Raw genomic sequence first — 17,136 nt, 5'->3', positions numbered from 1 at the left:
GTAAATGGGAGGTAACTCTAATTATTAATAGTAAAAAAGCTATTTTGGTTAATGGGAGGTAACTCTATATTTCTAGAAGAAATGGCTTTGTATCTTATATAATATGGAGTTGAAAGTAATTTAAAATCATAACTTTCCAAAGGGAAATATGGTCAAAGATAGATAAGAGTTAAATAAAACAATTTACACTATAAAGTTAGACTGTTTCTCCATTTTCAAAAACTTTTTTTTCTATATTTTTTTCTATAAATCTTTTTCATCAAACTTGCAATTTATAATAATATTGAAAAAAGAAAATATTACACTAGGTTCTCATTTCTGTTAATTTTTAATTTAATTTTTTTTTTTTTCGTTTAACACCTTATTCTCTCAATGAAAAATATGTTAATTATTATATGAAGCCATCTGTGAAAAGTATCTGATGTGTATTGAATATTGTTTCAAGCGCCATCTTTTGTGTGTATTTGTGATGTATAAATGTGATGTTAGTATGGGTATGTATTTTTTGTTTCAGCATAATAATTCTAAAACTGCTTTGCTTTTCTACTGTGTGATTGAACATATTACTTAATGAGTATTGATAATAATGTTACAGTCTTATCTATGAATGTAAGGGGCATATTTTCGAGCAAGAAAAAAAGATTAGATGTTTTTGATAGGGTAAGAGGTAAACATGCATCTATTGTTTGTTTTCAAGAGACCCACAGTAATGAGGATATGGAGAAACTTTGGCAAGACGAATGGGGTAATACATGCATTTTCAGTCACTGCAACAATAAAAGTGCTGGTGTTAGTGTGATGTTTAACAAGGGTCTTGATTTAAAAAAATCATGATTCAAAGGTACACCAGAAAGGCCGTTTTATTGTTCTAGACTGATCATTATATGAACAAAGGCTTACTTTTGTCATCGTTTATGGATTTAATAAAGATGAACCATCATTGTTGAGTGATATTTTACACGACATCACTTGCTATACTAATACTAGTATCTTAATGTGTGGTGACTGGAATGTTGTACAAGATATTCTTATAATATTCTGCACAATAGAAATTTAAACTCTCGTAATAAGATTGAAGAAATTTCACAAACTTTTGAACTTTTGGATCCATGGAGAACCTGTCATCCAGATGACAAAAAAATTAACCTCTCCTATCAAGCAGAGTCGACTAGATTACTTTTTATTAAGTGAAGACTTATTTTCACTTATGAAGAATACAAAAATTATACCTGGATACAAAACCGATCATTCAGCCATTGTTTTCACATTTTCTGGCAGCCTTGATAAAAGGGGTAAGGGATATTGGAAGTTTAATTCACAGTTGTTGAGAGATATCGCATATGTTGAAAAGGTAAAGATGTGTATTAAGGATACTATTTTTCAGTTTTATCTTTCAGACAATATAGATGACCCACTACATGTACAATTTACTTGTAATGATCATTTTTTTCTTGAAGTACTGACGATGAAATCCGATCCTTGTCCATTACGCACAGTATATCTAAATCAAAAGAAGAAAAAAATTCTACTCTGAAACTTTAAGAGGATATTCAAAATTTAGATATTATTATAAATACAGCCTCTACTGAAGCTGTACAGACCACTTTAAAAGATAAAAAAATTGGAGTTAGAATCCATGAGAGAGCAGAAGATAGAGAGGATACTTAAACGGTCTCGGGCAAACTGGCATGAAATAGGTGAAAAATTTTCTCAATATTTTTATAAATTAGAGAAGAGTAATTTTATAAAGAAGACCATGGTTGAAATGATTGGTGATCAAGGTAATCATATATCAGACCAATTTAAGATTCTCTCAGAACAACATAATTTTTATAATAATTTGTATTCGGAGAGAAAAATTGATTGTTCAAGTGAAAGATTTTTTTCACACAATGTTGCTCTTACACAGGAACAACATGACCTGTGTGAGGGTAACTTGACATATATGAGGAATGTGCTATAGCATTAAATAAGATGAAAAATGGAAAATCCCCAGGAAGCGATGGATTTACTGTCGATTTTTTCAAATTCTTTTGGAGAGATCTTGGACCATTTGTTTATCGATCATTATTCTATTGATATGAGTCAGGTCTTTTGTTCAGATTTTCAGTATCAGAGTGTCATAACTACTATACAAAAAGAAGGAAAAGATAGGCGACAGATTAGTAAATGGCGACCTATCAGCCTATTAAATTCAGACATTAAAATAGCTTCTGCAGCAATAGCAGACAGAGTCAAGTCTGTATTACCATATATTATTAGTGACACTCAAAAGGGATTTATAAAGGGGAGATTCATTGAGGAGAATACTAGATTATTGTACGATTTGATGCATTATCTTGAATACCACAACATGAGTGCCTTACTTTTATTGGTTGATTTTGAAAAGGCATTAAAAAGTTTTAATGTTGGTCCTTCCATGTACAGATGGTTCAAGACTCTCTACAAAAGTGCTAAAAGTTGTGTAATCAACAATGGCCATTTATCAATATTTTTTTAATATTGAGAGAGGTTGCCAACAAGGGGACACGCTCTCCCCTTATTTGTTTGTAATTGGTGTAGAGTTATTATCTTCGAAACTTAAGTCCAACCCTAATATTCATGGTATCCTCATCAATGAAATGCAGATGATACTTTCCTTACTTTAGATGGTAGTGAGACATCACTGTAAGAAAGACTCAATTGTTTTGATTCTTTTTACATGCTATCTGGATTAATAAAGAACAAATCAAAGACAAGACAGGAGCTGTTTGGATTGGTAACAAAAAATATTCTGATCACATATTGTGTTCTAATTACAATCTTATGTGGTCACATACAAACTGTAGACTTTTAGGAATAGATTTTTCTCTTGATTTAAAATGTATTCTTGATATTAATTTTAGAAAAAAGATCAAAGAGGTTTCATCTATACTAAAAATCTGGCAACATAGAAAATTAACATTACTAGGTAAAATCACAGTAATTAAGACTATGGCATTGCAAAGACTGTTCATTTGTTGACTGCTATGCCAAATTTATCTCACTCACAATTAAATGAACTGAACGCTATGTTTTTTAATTTAATTTGGAATGGTAAGACTGATAGAGTCAAGCGTAGTACTCTTATTGCAGATTTTTAACAGGGAGGATTAAATATGGTGCATTTGCAGTCTTTTTTTTACATATCTTAAATTATCTTTGGTAAAGAGATTTTTATCAAATTCAGATGGTACTTTGCAGAATTTATAACTCGCAGAACTAAAACAGTTGGGTGGTGACAGAGTCTTTACATTACAAAAGGATAAGATTAAAGAAATTTCTAATTGCTTAAAAAATCTATTTTGGAAAGACATATTTTATTGTCTATACATTGCAAAGCCTTATACAAAGTTATGTGTTCCAGAAATTTTTTCATTGGATATTTTAAACTTTATACCAGTATCTGAATACCCTGTTTATATGAAATGCAAGTTATATGGTATACAATTTATAAAGGACATTGTAGATAGTCAAAGCAAATCATTGTTAACATTTCAACAAGTAAGACAAAAACTTAATATGGAAATTTTTTTAAAATACTATAGTTTATTATCTTACATTCCAAAATATATAAATAAAAACTACATCAAAGATTATTGTGATTTGAACTTAGAAAATTTGGTTCCTTTTGATGCATTATCTAAAACGATCTTGGAAAATAAAAAGTTGAAATTTGTGTACAGAGATCTTGTAGATAAAATATGCATACTCCCATATGAGAAATTTTTTAAATGGGAAGAAGTAACAAATTCTGAAATCTTGGAATGGTCTAAGTATTTTTCTCTTCTGAAAAGATGTTGTAGAGATACATATTTAAAGAATTTTCAATATAAAATATTACATAGAATTATACCTACAAGTACATTTTTATATAGAATTAAGCAAAAGGAATCAAGTCTATGTACCTTTTGAAATGAAGAAGAGGAAACAATAGAACATTTATTTTATGATTGTAATGTTACCTACAATTTTTGGTTGCCATTTTTACAGAAAATAAAAAATTATTTGATGAACAATTCAGCATCAGTAAGAAAGAAAATTTTGCTGGGATTTATTACTGAGAGTTTGTTTATAAATTTGTTAATTATTTTAGCTAAAAACTATATCTTCAGATGTAAGTTAAGAAATATAGCTCATAGTGTAATAGGACTTAAATCCAGAAGAAAACAATACCAATATGATAAATTTTATGTTGCAAACAGAAATAATAGAGCAAATGCTTATGAAAGATTCTGGTTCCCACTACATACAATTTTTTCGTGATTTATTATCATTTATACTTTAAATTATACTGTAGTGAGCAGTTGATATTTGATTTTTACTTTATATATAGACATGCATTCATACTAATGGTAAGATTGCAGTGACTGTGTGTTTGTAGTGAGTGAAATGGTGAGTGTGACTGTGAGTAGCTTTTTTCCTTCCGGTATCTATATTCTTGTATTATGAATATGAATTTAAAAAACAAAATGGATAGTCTTGTAAATATTTTTCAATGTTTACCCCAAAAACCATAGTCAGGTGGTAATTGTAGGGGTATTGTAAAATCTTGACTATTGAAAATCAAATAAAAGATAACAAAAATATTTACGATGAAAAAAAATATGTGAGTTTAACAAAATTCATATCCATGATTAAAGCGATATTTTGACACAAAACGTAAGTCAATTGCTGGCCATTTTAATTGAGAAGAATTTACTGAAACAAATGTGGTCAGTTGATGGGCTCAATATATGGCATATGGTAGATCACAGAATTAAACGTAGTAAAAGGTTTATTGTTTTGTCATAAGGCTGTTTGTTTTCTTGTTTGAATTGCTTCTTATGTTGTCATTTCGTGGCCTTTTATAGCTGGCTATACTGTATGGGTTTACTCATTGTTGGAGGCCTTCGAAACATGATTATCGAAGAAACTGCCTCTTTTATAAAAGGGGCGAAAGTAAATATGCAAGCATAGGTGTCCTTAAAGCCCTTGAAATAGATAATAAAATAAACATTGATATAAGGTGGTGTTGTTAATAGAGCCCGTGAACTTGGATACGAACTACTCATTGATCATAAACTAGTCTAAAGGTTATTCGTAGTTAAATGTTTAAATATTGTTTGATCGGTACTAAATATGATTTTGATTTTCAAAAATTGAATCATAAATAAATATATATAGTTGTATATGTACAGTAATGGGTAATCATGATCCTACATCATTCATCCTGTCGATACTGTTTAATTATATACTGACATTGCACAAGGTCATGCGTTTCTCATACTGTTTATGATGTCTTCACACTTGATCCGTTGGATGGGTACTCATTGGTAGTAAAGTCTAGGAGAACGTGATTTATTTAATTATTGTAATTGGTTTCAAACTAGTTTTCAGTAACTGCGAATACTATAAAATCGGCGCTTTGTGTCTAATGTTTTTATGTTAGTTGTGTTCTGTGCTTCGTTGTTCAAACATAGTGAGTTAAGCCATTTATAACTGACTTTTACAATTTACTCATATGTTGCTCTGTACCTAACCAATTTCCCATATAAAGGGAACGATTTAGCACTCACAAACATGTTCAACCTCGCCACATTCTTTATGTGCCTGTCCCAAGTAGGTTCTTGTCTGTCATATTTGTTTACTGTTAATTGTATTGTTATAAATTATGCCGTTTTTTCTCTATTGAATTGTTTCATATTTTTCATGACGGGGCCTTTTAAAGCCGACTATACGCTTACGGTATGAGTTGTTCTCATTTTTGAAATCCGCAGGGTTTAAGTAAGTATCCTCCCTTTTTGGTGATACCCCACAAAAAAGAAATAGGAAAATCTCTAAATTAGTTTTTGCCGTTTATTTTTTTGTAATTCACCATTCAATGCTATTCTGCATGGGAAAACATTTTCGAATTTCATCAGCTATGAGACGGCTAGCTTTTTAGAAAAACTATTACTTGTTGAAAATATGTTTAATATGATAATGCATGGAGATGAAATATTCTAAGAAAATCCAGATTCTAATTATACAATGGAACTTATCCGTATTTACTAAATTTAACACTCATAGGAATGTTCTTTTTAAACCTTGATATTGGAATTTCATATGGTAATATCCACACCAATATTATGAATAAACCCGACGATTACTATTTCCATCCTATTGTTAATTTTAATTTCCGTGATGTGGTTAAATTTTGTTGGCTGCTTTTACAAACTTACGTGGATCTTCTTTTTTTTAGCTAAAAGGAATTGTCCTTCATATCTGTCTCATTGACTTAATGACTTGTTCATGTTTATTTTAAAGTGGTTGAAAGGAAATAATTGATTTGTGAATGTAAAGTTTAAAATAATACTAAGGAGTAAAATATCAAAAAAATACCGCATTCCAAGGAAAATTCAAAACAAAAATGTTCCTGTATTTATCTGTATAGTTTTTCCTTTAAGAAATTTTCCGTGAAATAAAACAACAGATAAACAATATGTTTGCATAGCTACTTATCAGAACGTTAAGTTCTCTGAGTTTGCTTTCTTTAACTACGATCATTATTAAAGGGTTTATCTAATTTTCGGCGCTTAGACCGGATAAAAACCAAACAATATATTTGGCAAAAATCTGCATAAAAAAGGAACATAAACTGAAATCCAAACATTTTATGAAACAACAAATAATAATCGAGTTCATTGCTTAAAGGAAACAAAAATTAACGAACTCCGTGGCAAATTCAAAAAGGGGAAGTCCTTAAAAAATTGATAAAATTAATCAACGGTTTAGGTGTAAAACGACTGCCGTATTCCTGAAAATGGTGGGTTAAACCTGGGTATTTTGAATAATTCAGTTGAACAAATTTCCAATGATTTGAACTCTTAAAATGCAAGTGTTTAAATTCAGTAAATAACATGGCTGAAACTATACTATTTTGTTCAATACTTTCAATAGCTCAGTTATGAATACATTTCATTTCATAAAATAATTGCAGGCATTTTGTAAAATGTCTTTCAATTTATACCAGGAATTTTAGAAATGCTTGAAAAAAATAATCAATATAGAAAGCCAAAATCTTACAGGCATTTTATAAAATGCCTTAATTTAGCCTGGAATACATTGTATGTTGGTTGGCAAATTCTGAATGAAATTTATGTTAAGCAAATTGAATTTAAAAAAAAACAATATATAAAACGATATTTATATACCTCCTCAAAGTGATAACACATTGAAAAAATATCCAGCAATTTCTTACATTTATCACCAATAGTGTCGAGCACACAGTTTTTAATTGCTACACGATAACTTTTAAATCATTTTTCAATGACAAGGTATTCAATTATTAATTGACTATGTTTGCCAAATTTACAAATTTGTTGGATATTGTGAATTCTAATGACATAAGTTAGAATGGTTATCTTTAAAAACATGCAATGATCGTAATAGTACATCATGTTGAGATATATAGAATAGACATTGGCCAAACAATTGGTAGCCAAGAGGTTTGGGCGATATGTTTGGTGTCATCCATACATTTCCGACTTCAAGGAAGGATTTAGTATTCCGGCAAATAAATATAAAAATGAAAGGTAAGTTTTACAAGTCATATGAAACAAGTTTCTTGAAATTATGATATTAAGGAAATAATTGAAGCAATGCATGTATATATACTAAACAAAGTTCTCTATGCACGATTTTTTTTATATTTATCACGAATGCATAGCACGTAATCGGCAAAAAATATTTCGTTCAGTGAAAAATTTCCTTGCTATTTAACTTTCGTATTTTATTTCCAAAGTTTAACGAGCGTGACATTCAGATTACAATCACCACAGAATCGTGGAGCACATGAAAAAAGATTGAGACTATAGACATGCAATAAAACGCAATGCTACATTTTGTACATTTTCTATTTGTTAATAAAACTTTGTCATAGAAGTTGTTAAATAATTTTGTGTATTAAAATTGTTATTTCATAATCAATTAACACTTTTAAAATCCACGTTTGTTTACCTTCTTTTTGATCATGGATTTTCTCTCGCACTTGCGATGTAATAAAGAGTGGTCAGGTGGCTATGGTCACTTCATATGGAAAAGCTATCGGCGAATTAGAGTACGGGAAGATAATAATTTTATAGCAGTACAATTTTGAAGATTTTGATAAGATAAAGTAGTGTCTTTAAAAAACCCATGAACACTTGTTTTATAGGTGAAATCAGCTATTCCAATTTGTTTTTAAGTTTTTAAGTATCATATGACTTTATATTTATTCCATTATTGAACAGAAATGCGTAAATTAGACTATTCGATATAATTAAATTTAGCACACTCAAGAAAACAGTTGATTATAATTTGATGACTCCATGTCAGGGACAGTGTTGATTCTACAAAAAGTCTGTCGTCACAGCAATAATTTGGCATTTGTTCTATAACTGCGTACAGGTGGAGAGAACTTTAAATAACAAGATCAAAGTTTTGAATGAAGTATGTATTTATTAAAACTATACATAGGCGCAATGATGCACCTAGCTTTGACCTTAAGATTGCATGCATTTGCTTCCGTTCACAATTTACCTAGACATATAAAACACTATTGTATTAGATGTCTCTGCCATTACTTTGTCTTTTTTAAACCTATGTTTCAAATTCTTGCTTTACATTATTTCCTAATAGCAATAACAATTTATTAACGGGTACCTTTTAATTCGAAATGTACCAAAATGAATAAATAATGAACGGCCATGGAGTCATAATTTACAGAATGGGGGAATAATTTACTATGATCGAGCAATCCTCATATTAATGATTAAAAGTATCCGAAATGAATTACCATTAAAGTGTAATTGACCGAAATGTATAGACAAAAGTCTTTCTATTTTATTAATGTTAATATTGATTTACTGATTTACTTCTCCCGTCACTGAATTTTGAAAACATTTGGATTGCTCTAGTGTTTTAAAATTTGATTGCAAGAAACTAAATCAATTATGAAAGGTATGCGAAAAATGATGGTGTACTTTTTTAATAGCGCGGAAATTTCATCCATTTAATAAGACATTGAACAAAATCTACAAAAACATATAACTTTTATTTTATATTATTTAAATTATAACTCAAGTGGACAACACGTCAAGCAGTTAATTCTGACTTTATATAGAATTTATATACTGAAGATTTTTTTAAGAGAAAACGTCCGGAAATTGACATTTCATTCAATAGCAAAATGTCGAAATGTATTTCTACAAATTGCCAACAAATGGAGATCATGTTTTTCTTTGACTGATAATGACTTCGTTCTACTAAATCCATTAGAAGTTGGAAATGTAGTGATTGATATTTCAGTCTGGATATTGGCTGTGAACTAGCTTTCTGTTACTGCGAGAAATCTCAAATCTATGTTTTGTGTTTTCTTTTTGATCTTGTTCAATAGTTGTTTTTGGTTTGTATCGATTTGATGCGTTAAGCCCGTTTCAACTGATTTTTAAAGTTTGTTCTTAAATAGTGAAGTTTATCACTGTCCCAAGTAAGGGGATGGTTTGAGCGCCAGGAAACATGTTTAACCCCACCACATTTTGTATGTTCCTGTTCCAAGTCTAGAGCCTTTAATTAAATGGTTTTCGTTTGTTGCTGTATATCATATTTGTTTTTTGTTAATCGTTTTTTTTAAATACATCAGGCCGTTATTTTCTCGTTCAAAATGTTTAACATTAGACCTATCGGGGGGTTTTATAGCTTGCTATGCGGTATGAGTTTTGGACAATGTTGGAGGCGCCATACGATGACCTATAGTTGCTAGCCTTCTGTGTCATTTTTAATATTGTGGTGAAATGTGTCTTAGGCAATCAAACTACATCTTATTCCTATATGACAATGAATTACCTATATCCCAATATGATATGTCCGTTCCGAAATAAATAATGAGAGAGTGCATCGGTCTCAGTTTTAAAGAGACCCATGGATAAGAAAAGAAAAATATAAAAAACTAAATATATCTCCCTACATCAGCTGCATTCGGGATTGTGAGGTAGTATCTTCCATTAACTGCTTTGGGTATGGAATACTGGTACACAGCAAATGTATTTTGGTAATGCACATCGGAGGATTTTACCGGAAAATTGGCTACACGTGGACCCAGGTTCTACTGTAAGATTTGAGGCTTGGAAGGGGGAAAATTACATGAAGCATATTCCTACTTAGGTGACTAAAATGAAGCGTATGCTTGTCGGCGATATAAAGTATTCTCGATTTGCAAATTTATTTACAGTTAACATGTGTCATTTCATCATAACAACATAAATTTTAACTACGCCTTTCTATTTATCACTATACATTTTCCTTGCCATATCTGAAAATATCTGTTTTTAAAATCGCTAGGATCTCCATGAACCAGTAGCTCGTACTTAATATTGTGATTTTGAATAAATGTTTTGATGCAACATTTAAACTTTAACTTTTGTATATTGAATACCTGTTAAATGATTAAGGCAATTTGATTGTTTGTTTATTTCGGTGTGTTTACTAGTATCCAATACCACATCATATTTTTATTATATCAGAAAAACAGCATCAAAATACAACTTGAGACATTTCACATAATAGTTAGTGATTACTATGATGGCTGCTGGTATTGTTTTACTGATCCGAGAAGTAAAAAAAAATAGTAAGATGAAAAAGAAACTGTTTAAAAAAATCTGTTAATCAAATCAATAAGAATTCTAGAGAAGGACTTATAAATATAGTCATATTTATGACTAAAACCATTCCGTACTGATGTGCAATACGTTTTTATTATTTCGCAAGAATGATTTAGCTTTACATCAACAACTATAAAATGGAAAAAAGAAGAGTATTATTCTGACACAAAATATTTCAATTTGTTATATATGTATGACTTTTCACATTCATTGGCAAAGTCTGTAAGAATATCTGAACGACACAAAATCTATTTACAAAGGGGTTTGTGACATATCGTTACACTGCATTTGGTTATTTGCAGCACCCGATATGTATGAAACTGATTTCTTTTAATTCGGCTACTCAGACAATATTTTGTTAATTTTAAAATGACATTATTCAAATTAGATAGTGTCATATTCAAACCGTTTGAACTCTTAAGATCAAGATGAGATCAACTATTCGCGTGAAAACCTCTAAATTGAATTAATCATTTAAAGTAATTTTATATTCTTTGAAAAGTTTTTGGTAATATTGTGTTTTATGATTAATAAGTTTCGACATGACAATACATTAATTTTACAAATACTAATCTTATCTTGGCGGCTTAATAATTATAGTATTAATAAGTCTGACACTCCTTCATTGCTCATTACAAAGAAACGTGTCTTGATGTGATATTTTTGCGGCTAAATTTATTTAAATATATATCTATCTATATCCAGTGTCATTATGTTTACTGATTTAAAGAAAGTTTTCAAAACAATAAACATGATATGATCATTATTGTACGCACAACATACATCAATAACGTTCTCCAAAAGTTTCAAAGTTCTTAAACATTTACAACCAAAATGTTGATTGTTTTCCAATCATTTGACTTTACATGTTACATATTGTTAAGAGTATATATTTAATTTAAAGCAATCATGAGATTTGGCTCTCCAATATGTTGTTATGAGTGTACCATTTTTGCTAGGGGCGTTTTTGACTTGTAATGGGTTGAGAGATTTTGCTCCATTTTGAAGGCAAACTTTTGATTTATTTTGTTTTTATGTTTAACACTATGTTCGTATTTTTTTTTATTGAATTCAAGCATAAACTTACAAAGGCCAGTTTAAACAAAACTATTTATCGTGCTATACAATGTGAGTCTTGATAGACTGGTTTTATATAAAGGCTAGTAAGTTTTGTTTAATATACTGTTCATACTTTTCAGTCAATAAAGTGGGACATGAACGGTATAGAAATAGGTCACTTTTAAGTGTTTTCTGTCCTTGATTTCTTCTGCAGAAGTGATCTGATGATAAAAAAAAAGGAATAAAATGTTTTGGGCTGAATCATTACATAATAGTTTTAAAATAGTTTGACATTTGTGATATTTGATTACTGTTAGCTGCAATTGTTAATAGCGCAAATATGAAAGTAATTATGTAACCGTGTTTCAGAAATACAAAGTTTTACAAAGAATTGACAGTTTTGAGAATTGTGAAATACTCTTAAGGTACTTGCGTATAAAATCCTTTGTATGAGCAAATTTGATTCGTGGAATTTTAAGGACGGTCTACCCTTGCTTTAATAAAATTTAAAACTGACTGATTTATCAACCAATCAATTTGGCAATACGTCACCATGTGTTGTTAAAAAGAACATATAAAACAACAGACGCGTACCATCGAGACATCGATGCAAGTTTGGCTAACCAAATGAAAGATATCAGCTTTTAATCATAATGTGTTTTCCTTCGACATTTTTGTTTACTTGTTTATTATACTTGGTAGAAAGCAGTCATTTTCGTGGGGGCATTATATCATGGAAGCCAGCAGAAAATAATCAGGTGAGAGATTCAAATTTTTCATGAAACACTAATAAAAAATGTATAGTTTTTGTATATAAAGAGTATGTTTACAAATATGATAAAAAAAAATAATTAAAATTATATAAAAAAACAGCTTGAATAAAAGTTTAGGAAATTACGTAATTGTATACTTTGTAATTGCAAATTTTTGTCTTGCCCTCAGCTGGATTTGAACCCATGCTTTTGTTCCACCGTGACAACTCTGTCTTCACGATGTCCATCGAACTAGACAATTCGACTCATTATGCTTTATAAAATTCAGCTTTCATTAGTCGAATGGTGCCTTTCATCGTCGGCTTTATCTACGGTTGTAACACGAAGTTGGAATACGTTACAGAACAGCTATGTTTTGTCAGTCGCAAAGGATAATATAACAGTATTTATGTTTCCAGATAGCTTATAAATTAAAACTTTTTGAACTTTTTAAATGTAAAGCTGGCTTGTAAAACCCCGGACAAAATACACATTCTACATAAATTTTGATTTCTCTAATATCCATACACAGAATTTTCTTAAAAATAATATGGTATTTCTCTGAGCATCCGTTTAAATTATATATGGGATCACAGGATGCATACTGCAAACACAAAATATTTGTCCAGATATGAAGAATGAAGGAAAAGTCAAATTGACAAAATGAACGTAACGACGTGACGGCAATTCTCTCGCTGCAAAATCGTAGATTTTCATACATTTCTGAGACTATAATGATTTAAACAGCAAAAACGAATCCGGTGACCCTGAATATTTTCCTATTATTTACGCGAAAATGTTTACAGCAATAGAAGAGGGACGAAAGATACCAGAGGGACAGTCAAACTCATAGATCGAAAACAAACTGACAACGCCATGGCCAAATATAAAAATACAAACAGACAAATAATAGTACAGATGACACAACATAGAAAACTAAAGAATAGGCAACACGTCCCCACCAAAAACTGGGGGTGATCTTAGGTGCTCCGGAAGGGTAAGCAGATCCTACTCCACATGTGGCACCCGTCGTGTTGCTTGTGTTATTAAAAATCCGGTAAATAGTCTAATTCGGTAGGTCATATTCGTGAAAAGGGAAGGGTATTGTAGTTACGACATAAGGAACATATCCGATATCATCTGTGAAACGGTTATTCCATAACGGTCAACCAACTCGTGATGGCGTCCGTAAAATTTACGAAGGGATGATTTCAACTTCACCATTTGGAACTCTTGGTTTAATAGCTTCCTTTTGAGCAGCAATCCTCTATCAAGGAAATCATGATAGGAAATGCAAGCCCGAAAATATCGTATCAATTGAGAGATATATACTCCGTATGCAGGCGCTGCTGGAATGTTGCTACATAGAAATGGAAAGTTCACAATTGGGAAGCTGAAATCATCTCTTTTGTCGTAAAGTTTTGTTTTCAACCGACCCTCATTGTCAATGTCTAGATGTAAGTCAAGATATGAGGCAGACTTAACTGTATCTGTAGTATCCTTTATCTCTAGTTCGATGAGATAGATTTGTTCAACATAGTCATAGAATATCACATATAAACCAATTCTGTGGACGAAAGTTAGAGAAATCGCAAATTCAAAAATTAAACATTAAATATCTACATTGTCCTGTACTTAGTTGACATTTATAAATAAAAGATAAGGCGATGTGGTGCGATTGACATGTGACAATTTTCCACCAAGGTCTAATATGTCTAAATGACTTGCACGTTGATATGTAGCTCACTGTACGGTTTTCACTAATGAGCAAACCCAAACTGTATAGCCATATATCACAAGCCTCGACATGACAAATATGTGAAACATTTAAAATGACATTGATGACAAATCAATTAACGAAAAACAAATATGACAAAGAGCACCGAACGAAAAAAAATAGGACAAAAAGCAACCAACGACAACCACTGAATTACAGCATCCTGGCTTGGTACATGCATATAAAAACCCCTCCTCTTACCTTGGACAGGTGGTGTAAACGCAATCATAAGAACAAACTTTGAAGCTCAGTTGAAAATAGTCTGATTAATCGGAAAGGCACGATGCATAAAAAATGAACTAACATAAAGACAACAGGAAAAAATCCGATCTAAGATTACCTCTGGTTACTGAAACCTTGTTCAAATTTAATTACAACTAATAAGTGAATCATTATCTCCCACACTAGAATATCAATAATACACATCAAACGGACCTAGTGTAAAGACTCATAAACAGTCTGAGAAAGGCAAAACTTTTTTTAAGTACATAGTATCGAAAAGAAGTAGGACAATAAGTTTTCATAATTGTATAGAATGGAATATTTTACTTTTGTTTAAGTGTAAAATCATAAAAAAATGTTAGTGCCAATAAAACAACATCCATTCAGGAAAGTGAATAAAATTTCTTTCCTACGGTATTGTTTCTAATTTTATAGCATTTACTTATGTGTTTTTTTTTTATCTTTTCTAACGTTTTTATAGAGTTGATGTTTTATTTTTCTGAACTGGTTTTAAATGTACGTTCGTTTATGTACCTTTCTTAATTTCGCTGATAGGGATTAAAAGGAACAGGTTTCGATATTTAAAACTATTTGATCCACGCGGCATGTCAATGTGTGTTTTTTCAAATCAGAAGTTTTGTCAGTTATATCTCAATGGTTTTTATTTGTCAATGAGGAATTTGGTTTCGAAGGCAGATCTGTGACAACGTGAATAGACTTGTGGCGATTCAGATCATGAAACAGCATATCGACACATAGTTTATCTTTAATTTGGTCTTTTAAACTTTTTTGATGTGAGTGTCACTGATGAGTCTTTTTTTCAAGACGAAACGCACCTTTGGGGTAAACAATTTTAAACGTGGTATCTTCTATTGTAGAAAACGTCATAATGACCTTTAGATTTCTTTATTTTGTAATTTGGTTGCTGTCACATTTACTTATTGTCTAATTTTTTTTTATTCGTATTCCAGATAGAGCTTAACTATAGAGTTGCCTTCCGTGCAAGTTCTGGACACACGTGCGATGCAAACACAATAAGGAACGGAACATTGCTATCTGGCGAAGGCTCTTTACAGTGTGTAGAAGGATGCAGTGATACAATTACTACTATGTCTTATTACTGCACTGACTTTAGTGAAACTGAAGATTGGACCTCAGGAACCAATAGCATCAAGTACAATCTGTCAGCGTCAAGTAACAATCTTTATACTTTTGGGTAAGTTTTTGCAATTCATCGAAAACGATAGGAAACGAGAAAATGCCCTCGAAAAGACCACCTTAAATATTCAATAGAAATTCATACAAAATTAATGCTTAAAATGTAATTATGTAGAAATGTTATTTGTCGCTACTTATTACATCACATACAGGGCTATTTATTAAAGATTATCGGACTATGAGTCGACAAAATTTAAAACTTTTTGATTATAAAGCATCACTTTGAGAAATAATAAATTCCCAAAAATGGCTATAAAAGTATTTTATTCAAATGATATTTTCAATGACATGATTAACAGGTCTGTTTTTCAGGGTTAGTTAATTAAACATGAATGCCTGTAAATACTGTCCGTTTATAAAGCAACGTTTTGGACACTATCAGTTTATGATTCCCAAGACTAACTATGCAGTTACATGTCTGATAACGTAATAACCAATTCAGACTTGAACTATGATTAGATTTAAAGGGAACCTGATTATGAGAAAAAATTTCTTTATTATTTTGGGTTATTTTTATTGATTGTTTTCTGTACAAACTACACAATATTCTCTATATATAGATTCCGCCACTGCAACAAGTGTGTTACGATAATACTCCACTCGAGACTGTTATATTTTAATATTTAAAGCTAGAGGCTTTCCGAGCTTTTTAAACAATTTAAATTTAACTGTTGCGGGTGGAGAAATATCGTAATACAAGAGTTATAGTGATGAATTCGGTATCACTGATAATTTGTATCCTTCCTTTTCAAAGATTTTCAGAAAGCTGGGTTCTTTATAAATGACGTCATCAGGTATGGTCGCCTTTTTTCATGACGTCACAATAGAAAATTGAGAAGAAACAAAGAACATTTGACGTCAAAATTAAATTTCGACCAATCATTGGCCGAGAACAGTTATTTCACAAGTGAAGAAACAATTTTTTTCACAATCGGTTGTGAAATGTGAAAATAGTGAACCAATCAGAGAATCTCTCGTCCCAATCCAGACCCGCAAAAAACAAAACCATTTTCTTTTTTTTTTAACGTTACAATATCTTTATTGCATATTTGCTGTAACAACTAACTAAGTTTACAGCTTATAACTTTGTTCCGTTTGTGTCGTCAAGTGAATTGGATATTTTGTGGTATGTATAATTAGTCAATATGTATATTAACATGAATGTTGATATCGTTAAAATGTTTCGACCAGATTTTTTAACGGAGTATATATAAATTAAGTCCTAAAAAATCTATTTTTTTTTCTTTAAAGATTTTCAAGCTGTTGTTGGATATCTCTAGTTGAAGGCGGTTCAGACTGGAGGATGCTGACTACAGCAAATCTGACCGTAAGACAAGACACTGGAAAAATAAATTCCTCTCCAATCTCTGCGATGCAGCCTATAGTAAGATTCAGTTGTGGATGTGACTATACACTTAAAATACCGGGT

General features: G+C 30.9%; 2 long non-coding RNA genes across 2 annotated transcripts in view; both read left to right on the top strand.

Moving 5' to 3' along the window:
• LOC127703173 (uncharacterized) overlaps positions 1 to 17,136 on the top strand; it is a 37,740-nt gene that overhangs the window by 9,279 nt on the left and 11,325 nt on the right. The gene's annotated exons all lie outside the window — the stretch shown is intronic.
• LOC127703512 (uncharacterized) lies at positions 12,358 to 17,128 on the top strand. The gene is made up of 3 exons (XR_007982994.1): positions 12,358 to 12,496; positions 15,461 to 15,705; positions 16,959 to 17,128. It is a non-coding gene; the product is annotated as an uncharacterized LOC127703512 (long non-coding RNA).

The sequence above is a fragment of the Mytilus californianus genome, unplaced genomic scaffold (assembly GCF_021869535.1).
Source record: "Mytilus californianus isolate M0D057914Y unplaced genomic scaffold, xbMytCali1.0.p SCAF_1, whole genome shotgun sequence".
Lineage (NCBI taxonomy): Eukaryota > Metazoa > Mollusca > Bivalvia > Mytilida > Mytilidae > Mytilus > Mytilus californianus.
Note: the sequence above shows the minus strand (reverse complement) of the source record. Positions and strands in the feature narration are given on the sequence as shown.